Below are 16,253 nucleotides of genomic sequence, written 5' to 3' on the forward strand. Positions count from 1 at the left end.
ATAGCATATAGGTGAAACTGAACTGATGCCAGGGCAAAATGGCGAAGACATATATTCTATTCACAATGCTTTGGAAACTTTTTTATTTTATGTTCAGTGTTTCTGTCCATGGCAGTAATATTATCCCTGATATTTTAGCATAGATAATGATTCTACCATGCTCTGCCTGGCTAAACTTTATAAGGTAGAAACTCATGTGAATGTTTCAACAGAAGTCCGGGAGGAAAAAAAAAATCCAAATGTCATTGTTCTGCAGCATTTATCATTTTCAAGCTCCTGTCTTAGGAATACAGATAGAATAAGCTCCATCAGGATAATTTTTGATATAGGTTTTGAGAAACTCAGCAAAAGTGGGATTCATCTCATCTCATCTTGATTTAGCTATGAAAAGACAGGTTTAATTAAGTCATATCTGTAATGGAGTCAGTGAAGAACAAATGACTCCCAGTCAGTGTGCCTTTATTAAGGATAATGAATTATTCTCTTATGAAAAGTACTATGGCAAAGTCTGTACAGGCTTAAGATCAAGATCAAATAAAAGTTCATGTTCCCTGAAAATGGCAAACCTAAATTGTTTCATAGCTTGAAGATTCTCATCTACCAGGAGATCCCCTTTGGATTTATTATTGCGAGATGCTGGAAACAACATTATTTTCAAGATTTTCAAAAACTGTAGTATATTTAAAGAATGTGAGTAATGTTTTATTTTCTTGTCTAATGATCTGGTTTACCATTAACATTATAATGGCTCATCTACATAACCTTTTGCAAGCAGATGTAAGTTCATTTCATGTTTGATTGAAGCCAGATAGACACATGTCAAGAGTAAGTCTCATGCTTAAAGCAATGCTATAGCTTACGAACATTCAGAGTTCTTGAACACCAGGGTGAATATAAAAGAGAAATCCCTTTGTAGGAAATGCTGCTCAATGCAATATTGGTCAAGTGGGAAATCACAGGGGGTACTAACACTATCAGGAGGGAAGAGAGAATGAAAGTTAAGAAAAAAATTGACTAAAGGATTATCTTTTTTAAACTGTGGCTTTAGCCACATCCCCTTAGCAGTCAGAATATTTCATAAAAACAGCTGGTTTTAGACATTTCAGTTTTATAGAATCATACAGTTTTTGTGTTGTAAGGGACCTTTAAAGACCATCAGTCCAACTACCCTGCAATGAGCATGGACACCTCCCACTAGAGCAGGCTGCTCAGAGCCTCATCCAGCTTGGTCTGGAAAACTTCCAGGGATGGGTCAGCCACTGGGAACTTGTGCTTGTGGTTCATCATCCTCATAATAAATATTTTCTTCCTTTTGTCTAGTGTGAATCTATCCTATTTTAGTTTAAAACCATTACCCCCTGTCCTACTGTAACAAGCCTTGCTAAAATGTCTGTCCAAAATCTTTCTTGTAAGACTTCTTTAAGTACTCAACGGCCACAATTAAGTCTCCCGAGGGAGGGCTTTCTCTTCTTCAGGCTGAACAACCCCAGCTTGCTTAGCTTTCCTCATAGGAGATGAGCTCCATTCTTATAATTATCTTCATGATCCTTTTCTAGATTCATTGCAACTTGTGAACATCCTTCCTGCGCTCAGGACCACAGAGCTGACCGTGGCTTTCAGGTCTCACCACAGCAGAGCAGAGAGGCAGGATCCCCTGCCTTGCCTTGCTGGCCACGCTGCTTTGGATGCAGCCCGGAATACAACTGGGTTTTTCTGGTCTGTGAGCTCACATTGACAGCTCTTGTCCAGGTTTTCATTTGCAAGTACCCCCAGGTATTTCCTCACAGGGCTGTTTTCAAATTCATCACAGGAGATCAAACTTCATTCCAGTACAATCTCTATCACTACCTTTAAAACTGAGATCACAATTAGAGTAATCCTATGGAATATCACAGGCCCTCAACACTAACTGGAAGAGAATTAGTAATACATTCCAGGAAGTTTTGAGCTTTTAATAGAAACTAACATCATTAATGGCTTAAACATTGCTAAAATCATTGAAAGACTTTAGTTCACTATAACAAACTGTAAAGAAAGTGGCTGCTCATCTGTGACCCTCCCCAAATATGCCTACTAACTGGAATTTGGACTGTGATGAGAACTTCAGGCAAGATAAGGGGGGTACTACTGTCCAAGCACCTCAGGTCTGGGAAGAAGAATCCACAAGCTATAGAGGAATAGAGATCTGAATGTTGATGGCTCAAACACTGAGGCGGTGAGCTGCAAAGTAACCTCCCAAGGGCGAGCACAGCCAACAGACTACGAGCTGGGTGTTGAACAAGGTAAGGAAAGAGGCAAATCCTTCAAGGCAGCTAATGTCTCTTTGTCCTTACTCAACAGAATTCAGCAGTGATAACTGCCCTCCTGGGGAATTACCAGAACACTCACACCTAGCCTGAAGATGCTAATCTCTGCTGCTGGGCCATCATGGGCCATAACAGACTCAACTGCACTGAGTTTAAGAGACAGCTGTAAAGACTTTGACCATCAAAGACTCCAGAAGTATCCCAGGACTCACAGCATTACATCACCCAGAGTAGAACTCGCTGCGCCAGGGGTGGGACTGGGAGCTCCCACCTGAACCTGAGGGAATATAAACCAAAGGGTTTGTAGGACTGCCTGTGCTACCACCACTGCAACCACTGCCCCTTCAACCAAGATTCCAGACACCACTTCTGACCAACAAACATCAAAATTGCAATAACCAAGTGTGAGATCCAGGAGCAGTAAGATCTTTCTACTCTTATCCTTACTTCCTCTGTCTTTTCCTTGCAAGTATTTTCAGTGTTATTTTTATATTGCTTTGTTGCTATAGATAATAACAACCAAAATGGCCACATACTTGTTTTTCTTTGCAATCAATTTGTTCTATAATGAACACATATATTTACAAACACTGGCCATTCAGTGCCATTTCACTCTAATCCACAACAAGGTATCTATTAACAAGAACCTCAATTACCCTTGTCTTCTAAGGTGGGTCACAAGGATTTGCCATAAGATTTTTCTGATTATTCTCTTTAGTTCTTATACTTCTCCTTATTGATGTTCTATTACTTCGTATTCAGACTTGCAGAAAATAGTGATGTGACATTATCTATATAGTAATAAAGATTTTGAGAGTATCTTCTGTTTATTTACTGTAGCTGCAACTGATAGTGTTGGGTATAGAGCAAATCTGGTTATTTGACTAGATTATTTTAAAATTATATGCAATGTACCCTAACATAAAATCAACTGGCACATTTTGGCCACCTATAGGTGTTGTGACAAATTATGATGGAAAATACGCTTTTAATAAAAAAGTAGCAGATGCTAGTTCACTCAAAAGGCCTGTTGAACATGGCAATGGGGGATGCAGTAAAGATATCTGCTAATGACATAAATGAAGAAAGAGAGATATAAATGGATCTAGCATATGGTGCTAGACAGAATAAACATCACAATACAGAGTAGAGATGTATCAACAAGGATTTATGGTGTTCAGGGCTATCAGTTTCTCAGGGTCTGGATTGAAGGCACTTGAGATGGTAGTTCCTGCTTAGACTCAGATGTTTATTATTTCTTATCAGTGAAACAGTCTCACAACTATGAGTTCTGCAGCCTTTCATTAACAAGGCACAAAATAGCTAACTATCTCTTGTTTCAAGGTCTTTTAAGACTAAACTATCCAATAAAGAAAGGACACCTAGATTATTTTCCCTTTTAACTCAATAACTGATCCCTTGAAGCCTGCAATGCGGACTTTTCTGCCCAATTAAAAAACATCATCCAAACCCATGAAGAAGGTAAAGAGCAACCTGCCTCCACCTTAAAACATCCATCTTGTTTCATATTTATTTCTATATTCTAAAATCCCAAACTTAAAGTTTTCCACCCTGTGATATTACACACTTCTAACCAACTACACACCCATAATGCCCGTACTATCAATTAATTTTAGAAGCCTGTTCCACGACCTCAGGTCAAATGTAGTGTTCTCTTGTGGGTCTATGCCTTTGAGCACAGCAAGTCTAAAATTCTCAGCATCCAGGATTACAATACAGGGCGCACTGAACCTAAAGTGTTCAGGACGGTGCAGTCTGGGACCTTTTCCCTGAAGGTGGTTCCTTAACTTTGGACCTTTCCTTCACTCAAAACCTATGATTATTTTCTCGTACTGAGGGTAGGTCCTCAGCTACAGTAGGCTTTGTATCAACTATACTTCACAGGGTAAACTGCATTTGGACATCAGTTTAACAATTGTTGTCATTGGACAAATCTGAGTTACCAACTGGTATGATGTAAAGACAGAAAGAACAGTGTCATGTATTGTGGACCCACATCATTCTAGCACCATTTGTGTTTGCATAATACCAATGAAGCTTGCAGCAGTTGCTGGTCCTACAGAGGCAAAGAGTGTCTATGCTTAGTAGAGGATTTGAAATAAATTTTTATATCTCATATTGTCTGGCCATTAAAAACTGAAATTTCTGTGTGCAGAGACCAAATTGATAGAAGACCTGAAAAAAAAAAAAATGCTGTCCTCCAAAGGATGGTACCTTTTGCCCACAATGCATGCTCTCAGGAGCATTGCAGCAAAACACCACATTAGTTCCAGGTTTCTTCAGGAACACATTCAACCTAAATTTGTATCTAATGCTGTCAGTTGCCAAAGCAGGGGTACCCAATATTACAGCAATTCTGAGCTTTAAATCAGTTTTTCCAAACTAAAATATTACTAAATGTTAATAGTAGGAAGAAGATATAACTTAAGATAAATATACTCATCTATACTCAGATAAGCATTGGTACTTTATATCTCAAGCGCAGGAGAACAGATCTGTTTGCTTTTCTTCATTTTAAATATCACAAAATATTTTTGCTGTGGTGTAAGAAAATCTTATATTTTTAGCCTGTTCTTTTCAAATGCTGATCTTTCAATTTCATTCCATTTTAGCTTTTAAGTGGTTAACAAGATTTCAATTAATATTAATAAAGTATCACCTTCCTAATGCAGACTTTTCAGGAAAGAGCATGATTCCATAGAAATGCTCCAGAAAATCATTTGCACTTGCTATGTAAAAATGAAGGCCATGAGTGAGTGACTTTTCTAATAAAAATGAAGATTTGTTCCAGCTTTTAAGTAGATGCACATGGTAGATAAATGCTTTTCTCTTTGGCCATTATCCAGGGAATATCAGGGCTGATAAAATACACTGTGGATTTATTATTAGCTGCCAGAATAAAATGCTTGAAGACTGCCTACAAGCATCACTGTAGAAGCACTGTTGCCAACATTTAAAGGGGCCTCCAGACTAAGTGATTCACTATGAGGTCCAAAGCACCTTTATTGCTACCCTGGTCATATTGCTATCCTCTCAGATTCTCACTGAATTTGACAACTGGTTTACAAATATAAAATTTCTTCACACAATTTTTTCCAGAATCAAGGCTGGACTCCTTCTTGAATTCGGTTTTAAAACGAACATATTATACTTGGGCCTGAATGTGTCAAAAGCATTTGCTCTTTTAGGAGAAATATCTTTATGTGTGTATATACAGGTATGATCAACTGAATAGGGAATATGCCTCTGTCTTTTTTCTGTCAAATGGCACGCTGATATAGCAAAGTCATACAAATAACTGGCTATAAGCAGCGTACATTCCAGAGCTGGAAGTCTGAATGTTGTCCTCATATTCTGAAAAATGCATTCAATCATGTTTAATAACTATTATAGCAATCTATGAGAGACACAACTTACTTATTCAAAATGCCAATTAAAATGTGTAATTCTTTCAGACCCACTTTAGAAATTAATCTGTAAGTACTTCTGAATAAATGTTTACAGGAACCAAAAAAAGTCTGGCATGTGAAATGCAAGCACTGAAAAGCTCTGGAAAGCCTATCCCACAAAATGTTACCCATTCTCTGAATAACAGAGATAAAAGAATAGCAGAAACATGTGCCTAAGGTTGTCCTACAGTTAAATCATAGGGCGAGACATTATTCTCAGTGAAATCCACATCTCACTTTTTTAAAATACTGTTTAGAAAAAAAACCCAAAAAACCATAAAAATACAGATTAGTATGGAGGACACTGTATTTTGCTTCAGAAGATGGGTCAGGCCTTATATAAAAGTTCAGAATAAGTGATCATAATAATCCCCTTCTTACTTTAAAATAAATTCATTTACAGGTGCAAAGGGGACGTTTTAACACATAAAAATGTGCATAGAAAAATAATTCAGAAATAAACCTTAGGTCCTGATATTTTAGGAGCACATAAGAACTCCACTCAGGGTTTATTTAATGAACATATCTCACTTGTACTCAAGTTTTATGAGTTGTCAGTGTATCCTTCTAATTGTCCTTTTTTCCTGTTCCTGTTTTATCTCCAGTTTATGCTGAGAGTAGCCCTTTTGTCCTCATTCAAATGAAAATTACACACATACCAAAAGTCTTGAAGGAAAGCCTATATTTATGAACTACCTTACTCAATTTCAAGATGAAAGATTTTCATATTATCTTTAGATAAACATTCCGGTACAGTTTCAGAGTTGGAGCAAGTCTGTATAGCTCCATTAATTTCACTGAAGTAATGTCTCTTTAAGTCTACCAAGGATCAGGATTGCAGGCTTCTGTAAATTTGAATTATATTCATCCTTGAGTCTTTGAACTTTATCTCAGACTACATAATTGTATAAACTTTACAAGTAACTCTTCTAAAAGAAAAAGAATATTTTACTGAGGTTTACAAAAATGATGACATATCTTCAAGAACATGTAATTTAAAATAACTGATATAAAATATGTTTTAAATTATAGCAATGCTTTGTACAATGTTAAAACTCACAGTGCTCAGTTCTTGCTCCGAACAAACTTCAAACAGACTTCGGGCTTTTAGAAAATAAATTAAAGATGGAAACTACCTAATTAACAGATGATTACAACATGGAAGACTAGGAAGTTTTGAGTCTAAAGACATAGGGAGCAATTTCCAGTGTTATAAAAGTGCATCATAAGGCTGTCATTGTCATCACAAAGCATCATCACAGTCATCACCAGCATTTGCTCAAATAATTCTTTCAGTATAAGAGCACATATTATTTTGACAAATAAGCAATTCCTATATATTTTTAATCATAGATGTGAATCTGCACGTATCTGGAAGTCCTGTGATTTTGCAGTACAAAGAGCAGGAGGTTTTTTCCCCCTAAGTTCCCTATGGTTGTAAGAATATTATCGTACATCCTATCCCTTACTACTGAAGTGCTTCAAAAATATTTTTTCCATTGTCAGTTTGTCGTTTCCCAACTTGATCCAGTGTAAAAGTACCAAAATGCTCATAAAACTCTAAACACCAGCCTTCAACAACTCCCTGCTTACCAAACATTGAATGAATAGTTTTAAAGGCTATGGGGAAAAATATTGTTTATAGTTTTAAACAGAACATTTGGTTAGCAAATTTAGGTCTGCCAATTAGAAACTTTTTTTTTTTTTTTCAGGAGAAGAAAAATTGGAAGCAGTGATGTCACGTTTTTTCCAATCCAAAGTGCTTGGTGTCTGCAGGGGGTGCATGATTAGCAGAAGCTTAAAGCTAAGTTCTGCCCTTGATCAGCATGAGGAACCAGCATTCACATCAAGAGCATACACAGACCTCAGGCAGTTTATGGCCTGTAGTTAGGAATGACATGCTAAACCTTTCCTGAACGTAATGTCAAACACACTGCAGTGGTATTGATTAACCTAATTTTTCTGTGCTTTTTCCCTCTTGCTGTGGTAATAAACTGCACTATTACAAGCTGACACAAAGCCTGAAACTGCATTTAGAGTAATGAATGACTTTTCATGACACAAAAGGGGCAAACCAAAGCATTTAGCCTGAATTAGTGAGGAGTACAGGAAATAGAGTACAGGAAATAGTCAGGTAATGCGTTTCTCCTAAACTGCTGCTCCTCTCCTGAAGAATGATCCTTTTTCCCCTCTTTTCCCAGTTCTTTTTACTTGTCTTTCAGGAACAGAAATTCTACCTGAATCACCAAACCAGGTCACAATATTTTAACAGCAGTTCACATGGTTCAGGATCAATTACCAGACCATGACTGCTGTCAGCTGCTGACAATAAACATACAAAACAAGTTATTCCCCTCTGCTTCTTTCCCTCTGTCATCAGGTAAGATTAAAAAAAATAAATAATGTTTCAATGCATGCTTAACATAATAAATGCAAACACTTTGTAAAATACAATCAGCATGTGAAGGGAAATTCAAGAGTTCCAGAGGGAAATGTTACTAGTCTCTCTCAGGACAAGGTTATCCTGCTCTGAGAACTGCAACCTATAAAAGAGTTCTTCTCTTTGCATTTTCTTCCCTTATTTCAATGACAAAGCACATTTTCAGGTTGGTAATCCACAAGAGTTAATGGGAATTCTCAGAAATGATAGATTGTGTGACCTGGAGCATGATGAGGTGAATACTACTTACTGATTTATTATTTAATGATACTTTGGATGCTGGTACACTACTCAGTCAAAGAGACACTTGAGAAAAACAGGACCACAAAGACAGCAAAACCATTCATAAATAATTGATTACTTAGACAATGCCAGACTGGACATTGAAAAAAAATAATTCAGGTTTTCTAAGCATAATATTTTATAAATTTTAAAATTATTACATTTTTCAATTAATTTGTGAACTTGTCAGTTTCAGAGGCTCTTTAACAGGGACTGTAATTAGGAACAGGAGCTGAAATAATAAAAATAAATACCAAAAATAACTATCATAACTCTATTTTGGAAGTCCAAAGTGGTATCTCTGCTGGCATGCCTCCTTACTTCTCCAAGAGTCCAAATTTTATAATTGCTATGCCTAAGACAGCCTCCAGCTACCATTTCCTTCCTAGAAGCTGGAAGAAAGCTGTGTCTTGGGTCTAGTATGAGAATAATATTGATAACACGCTGCTGGTTTAGTTGTTGCTGTGAAATGCTTACCCTAAGACAAGGACTTTTCAGATACCTACCCTCTGCCAACAACCACAAGAAGTTCAAGAAATTAAACTCAAAAAGACTGCATTCTTATACAGCACTTTGAATTCAATGGCCTAAAGAGTATTTAAACAAGGCACCTACTGTCATTATTCCTTCCTTAGGAAAGAGAGACTTTCAGTTCTAGAAAAGAGCCACATTTCCTAAGGATTCCATCTGACCATTATTTGGTAAAGGGACATAGAGGATGAAAAAGGTTTTGCATTTTTCAGTGCCCATTGAAACAGTCTTTTGCCAACTCTGAGTTTTACCTATAACAGATTAGAAATCCTATGGAAGAAAATGTCAAAAATGCACTTTTAAAAGATCATCTCCGCAAATAAACTCCTTAGGTGATTCTCTTAATTTATTGTGAGTTCAGAGATTCAGAACATAAGCTGTTTTAATTTTCTCTCAAATAAATCAACATTTTCAAGTGCTCCTTGCAGATGCATTTATGTTAGCTAATAACAGCTAACCTTTCTGGTATACAACATGATAAAATGAAAGTAAATTTACATGCATAAGTCTATCTCAGTAGGGATTTATGTGCTTTGTTCCTTCAGATTTTTCTGTCACACCATTAAAGTTACCATAATTCTGTTTGGAGTAGAAGACATGAAATTACTGGTAAGTAGTTTTCCTCTTCTTTTCATTCTTATAACTAAAATTCAGAGTAAAGAACACAGTTTCATGTAACTTGCCAGATGACAAAAATTTCATTACCCCTTTCAGTTGTTTAAAATCCTTCATTTACTTGAAATGAAAATATAGCAGAGGGGCCATATGATTTTGAAAGTAAGACAAACCTTGTCACACAACGTCCTTATTAGAAAAAAAATTACCAAGATGATTTTGTGTGTGCTTTCAATATCATGAAGTAACATTTGCTGTCTTTTTAAGGTAGACAACCTGCTGTGAATACTTTATCTTTCTGCTACAAGAATAAAACCTTGACACATTCACATACACTGTCTGATATGATGAGAAAAAAGGACCAGAATGCCTTGTAAAATTATGTGGTGCGGGTGTGCAGTATAGTTGGCAACTTTAAACCTAAAAACAGCTTCTAACTTCAGCAGCATTAAATTACCTTTCAAAGTGTGACACTTTGCAAACTAAAAAGCTTAACTCTTGATAACATAGCATTTTGGTTGCTTTATACTTAACTAGCATTTCCAGTCCATGACAGAGCAGTACTTTGTGTGTGCGCTCTTGAAACCCTCTGTCTTTGCAGTTACATAGTATTAACACATCTATGGCATCACATCATCATGAGTCCTACATTACAGAACAATTTGCTTTCAGGTGTTAAAACCTGGACACAATGAAAGCTTTAAATTAAAAGGCTGACCTGATCATTCAGATTTGAATTTGATGTTATTCTTTTCATGCACTGTGACAGTTCAGGACCTTTGTCATTTAAATGAATTTCTGTAGTTTTCAATGATTTATAGGCTTTTTAAAACTGTTTCCCTCTTGTCCCTGGAAGCAACATTTGCCATTAGAATCAATGTATGCCTTTAGGTATGGACCCTGCAAATAACTGTGCATGTGAGTCTGTATCAACATCAGCTGTGTAATTCTGCCCCAGCTACTCCTCTCCTCCATCCACCTTGACAACTTTGTTTATAGGTGTCAGACAAAGATACAGAAATTGACAGCTTTTGGAAAAAAAATACAAATAAGTTTTTCATCAGTGAAACAAGGATTGAGCAAAAATGAGGGAAACTTAGAAGAACAAAATGAGCTTATTTCCATATAAATATTTATCAAAGCATTTCTTAATTGTGCTGTGTGAAGGTTTAGCAGAATCAAAAAAAAATTCCAGATCCTTTATCTTCATATATAAGAACTTCATATTTTTCAGATAATTTCTTCATGAAGGTATTTCTTACCTGTTCAAACCTGTATCCAAAACCAGACACACAAAACCCCCATTATACATAATACTCATGAAAGAACACTGACTATATAAGTATCCACCTTTGTCTACCTTTTTCTGCTTCAAAGGACTTAGTTTTCTAAGTTTGTTCCTCTGTAGCATACTTAAGTTAGTTTCCTAAAAGTACAGTAATTTTTACCTCTGTGAAAATATCTCCTGACTGTCAAAAAGTTTTCATTACTTAACAGGTTTTAAATAGATCTTCTTAGAAGATGAAATCCCACAGAACTCTTAAAACTCTGTCAACCCAGGCAATGCAGCTGCAATCTTGGAATTCTTTCTTGGAAGAAAGACCATCAGTATCATCATTAACCCTTTTTAGGAAGAACAGTAAAAAATGACCAAAATGATCAAAAATCAGTTAAATACCATGAACAGCACCCATCTCCTAATTTGACATACAAACAGTAAAAAAAAATTCTCTATATCTTCTACAGGTGTTAATTTGTTATCACGGAAGTGTGAGAGGCTGATCATTCAGAGCAGTTTTATTTCTGAAACTAAGTGCTGTTGGAATCTGTTTATCAAAATTAGCACATGTATATAGAATATACATCCTCAACATCCTTTTTGCAGCTGTATTTTTCAGTACCATAAACCCCAGGAGAACAGGTCCTTAGCACTTTTTCATTAGCAAAGTCCCTTCTTCCTTCCATAAAAAATTAAATTAACTTACACTTTATTGAAATTTTGCAAAAATTATGTTGGAAAGAGGAAGAATGCAGCTTCTGCAACTCAGTAACTTGAGATTACTATCATGTTATCTGCAGCTTATCTATTAGATGGCTATGACATCACATACTCACTTTTTTAAACTAAAAAAGTCTATTAATCAGCAGGCCAGAGTTAAACAATTGTATTGCCATTGATTTGGGAAGTGGGAAGAGAGGGAAAAACACAACTTAAGAAACTTACTGTTGGAAAAATCATCTGAGAAATAAAACTGAGATGCCTGAGATTTACTTCAAGTATTCACATCAAAAATTCTATACAACAAATTCGATTTTCCTATGTTAAGAAACAACAGGAAAGTCTACCATGCACAGCACCTAAACAACAAAAATGCTCTTCATGGATGAAAAACAGAAGATACTGCACAGATCCCTTGCTGGAAATTACTGATGTTTGTACTGGGTTTTGAACATGAGGATTTACCTGCTGATATGGTCAAGGAGCCTCTTAACCTCTGTGACAATCAGAAAATTGTATGGTGAGTGCAATGTGTTCCTTCTGCCTCTTAATGCTGTTTTTAAGATTGCAAAGGCTGCAGTTGGAAAAGCTGGGGTTTTTTTTCATATTGATTTAAACACTCTCTATTGGTGTTTATGGCTGCCTGCTGGTTTACAGCCATGTTACACTGAAACTAATGGAGCAAGAGAAATAAAAAAGCCTCTTTTTGTGTCATAGCTGTATTTTCAGTACCCAACTTTTTTTTTGTGATTGAGAAATATTATTTGCTTATTCATTTAGTCACTCATGTCTCAGCTCATTTTTAAGAAATATTTTTTTGGGGAGTGCTATGTTTGGGAAAGCAGTCCTTTTCAGACGAGCTTGAATTACAATTGGCTTTTAAAATGTAGGTTCCAACCTGTCTGCATTCCTTTAGAATTGAAAAAGAGGCTGAGGTTTTCTATAGTCTTCCTTACATTGTTTCTGGGGGTCACTCCAAATAGGAACCAGGAAAGCAAGAAAGTTTCTGAACCTTCCAGAGATAAGTGCTTTGTACCTGAAAGAGGTAAGTCCTTGGAAAAAGTGAAAACCTCAGGATTTTTTCCATTTCAGGGCTACTACTGAAATATAAGTTGCCTATGTCCATGCAAATACCACATGACCACAGGTGATGAGCTCACATATCCTTTCCTACCTCTGGAATGGAAAAACAATCTCACTTCCATGCCATGTAAAAACAATAGTGGGATCACTAAGCAGGGATTTTGTTCTATTTCTTTTTTCACTTTGTTAAATCGAACTTTGGAATGGAATTAATTTGGGCATTAATTAGAATGCTTTCAGACATACCAATGGAAAATAGTTGTGTGTCCATGAAAATGTTATTATGTTCTCATTTAAGACTCTTTTGTAAACTGTGTATGTATGCCTACAGTTTATTTTGAAAAGCACTCTTTCATGCAATCCGCTGATTCACATCCAATGATCACTGTGTGTGAAACAACGTTTTCAGCCTCTTCAGTCAGAAATTGTAAGAAGTTTCAGAAGAAAAATAGTATCTGGGGCTTCATATTCCTCTAGAAGTCAAGTCTGTTGTCACCTGAAAGCACTCTCCGTGCTGCAAGTAACACAAACATTGCTGTCCTTACAGAGGTGATTTGAAATTATTCCATGCTCTCCCTAACACGAAATCTGAAACTTTTCAGCTCTACTCATTATTAATATAAAATGGAAAATTCAATCAGGTGGTGATGACAAAATATTATAGCTATGCATGAAGGGTAAGCTACTCATCACCAGTGGGCTCATTTATGTTGTTTAGACTCCTGGGCATGCACTGATGAGAAGATGCTCTGCCCTGGACCATGAATAAAATGGTGTTTCCAGAAATTGAAAGCAATACATTCAGATTTCTGTAGCATGATTGCACCTTAACCATTGACTCAGATGAGGTGAAGTTTCTTCTCAGATTGCCCCCTAGTTGTACAGAATGACAGACACCCATCACAATCTGATGCAGACAACGGGTACAGTGATAACAGGGCAGGAAATCCATGCAATTTCCAACATGACAATTCTAAGCAGAAAATGTTTCATCTTGTTGGTAAGACAGGTTGACCAAAGCGGCAGTGAATTCCTTGCCCCTAGAGGTACTAAAAACTCCATATCCTGAATGATATCACGTGCTTGGTAATGGTCTGACTTCAGGCAATCCAACTAGATCACCTTTAGATGTCCTTTTTCCAAGTTAACTCTTCTGCAATTTTACAACTATTACAGTCTACTCCTCAAAATGATGGCATTAAAACAGATACATGCAAACTTTCTAGCATTTACATGCCTTTCTGCCATTATCTCCATCCTCTTTCTGCTCTTTGGGTCCTAAAATGGGAAGAGTTTTAGAAGAGTCAGCATGAGGTTAAGGTAGTACATCAAGTTCTTCTGTGGGAGCAACATTGAAGCTGATAATTCCTTCTCACTCTGGGTCTGCCTAGGGAACGTTGGTATATTCCCTAACACTGTGCTTGTCTGCTCTTTTCTCAGTAGTTAGCACTTAGGTGTATTCAAATTTATTTTATAATGTAAGATTCACACATGTGTAATACTTGTTCTTTGTTCTCTTTTATCCCTGAAAAAAAGTTCCACTTGGCTCTCAACACGGAATTTCATTAGTGGCCATGAAATGACCACTTGTGATCTCAGTTAATAGACCAGGCACCTCTGGTATTGTTCCTTCCTTGCACTTTCCAGGCCTATGCAATTATCCTATACTTGAACTTTCAGGGAGTCTCTGTTACAATCCTCTGTTTTTCCTCAACAGCCTTCAAGCTGTGGTTTCCTGATAGCATAACTAATGTTTTAGTAGCACACCTCATCACATCGCATTTCTGTTCCAGGGTCATTGAATCATTCTCTTTGCAGAAAGAATGAACCCTTCAAAGACATGTGTGTCCACAGACACAGGTAGATACAATGTTGCATTTGTACCCACAGGTAGGTACCCTGTTGCATTTGTACCCACAGGTAGCTACAAATGTAGGTGTATTATCAAAATTATTTACACAATTAATAAAGTCATGGTAAATCACAGCAACTTTTTTACCCCAGGAATGAACAAAGACTCAATTTCTCTCTCTGAAGGAAATGCAGCTTTCTCCACTCTTGCATGTGCTATGCACCTGGACTCACACAAAATGACAACACACAGCATTAGCTTGACCATCTATATTTTATGTTCTAGCAGTCTTTTTCTATCATATCTCTTCTCAGGTTGCTACCTTTTTAGCATCCATTCTGCTGCTCCTAAATCACAAAGTTATGAAGTTTTTATAATTATAGAAGTTTTGCATGTTTACAGAAGGATTCTATCTGTGAATGCTTGTTTAAATTTTTAATGAATTTTCATTAACAAATGAAATTAATGTGCTGACTCCTTTTAGGGTTCATTGTCTCCAGATTCTTGTCAGGAAGACTTACTTCTAAATCCAAGAATCTTAAGCAGAAAACTACAGACATATCTAGTTATTCCCAATATTTACTTAACCATAATTATAGCTGAGAAGAACATCAAACACCATCTAAAATTTCAGGTCTCATGAAATTCAAGCAAATGGGGCATGTTGAAACTGTTCAAGAGATTTATATCCAAAATTCACCTTGGAATAATTTTAAGATAAAAAAGTTAGATGGTATTTGTAGCAACTAAAACATGCAAACTTTGTGAAATTATTTACCCTTGGTTAGCTGCTCAGCTATAAAATCTCCATACTTTTTCAGAATTAGGTACATATATGGCTTTATGGGAAACCATGTAGAAGGCAGAGCTAAACAAACCTCAGCCTGCCATGGCCAGTTCAGCATGTATATGCTAATGATTCCTACTCCTCCACCTCTATATTTGGTAGTCTAATATGTTGGAGTGAATAAAAGAAAGTCTAGAAGATATTATTAGCACAAGAAGAATGAAGGACTTGAAACCATGTTTGGAACAAACCACCAGCAGTACTGAGAGTAACTGCTGACATTGCATTTGAGAGGCAGCCTGTGACATGGCATGATATGATTGCAGGGGCTGTCAGATGGTTATTTATAGATTGATTAGGCAGGAACATATAACTAGATATGAATTAATGCAATGGGCTGGGATATACGCACCATATCATCAGAACAGGACAACAACAGCACTTTTCACAGAGTGCAAAAAAGATTAAGTGGATTTCAGGACTCCTGAATCTTCATGGAACTACTTGTAAATGTTTATGCTCCTGATTTTTACTTTAGGGTCTAACTGAATTATTTAGAGTAATTCCTATGATAGAGACATATGTAAGCTTTGATTTTTTAGTCAAAGCATAAGCCTCTGTTATTGAAAAATGTGAATCTTATTTAGCATTTGAGATAGATAACATAATCCACAGTACATATTTTTTTTCTTTCTGAGTAGGGTCCATGAATATAACATTTCTTGACTTTCAGACTCATTTTCTGACAGTATGTATTGTAAGTTATTCTTAGAGCTTCTCTCTAATTCAAACACTTTAAAAAGTTATGAATATTTGGGGATTTTTTTAACTCTAATATCATGTTTCATAGATGTCCAGGGTCAACACAGAAAAAGAAAAATGAAAGTA

The sequence above is a fragment of the Motacilla alba genome, chromosome 5 (assembly GCF_015832195.1).
Source record: "Motacilla alba alba isolate MOTALB_02 chromosome 5, Motacilla_alba_V1.0_pri, whole genome shotgun sequence".
Lineage (NCBI taxonomy): Eukaryota > Metazoa > Chordata > Aves > Passeriformes > Motacillidae > Motacilla > Motacilla alba.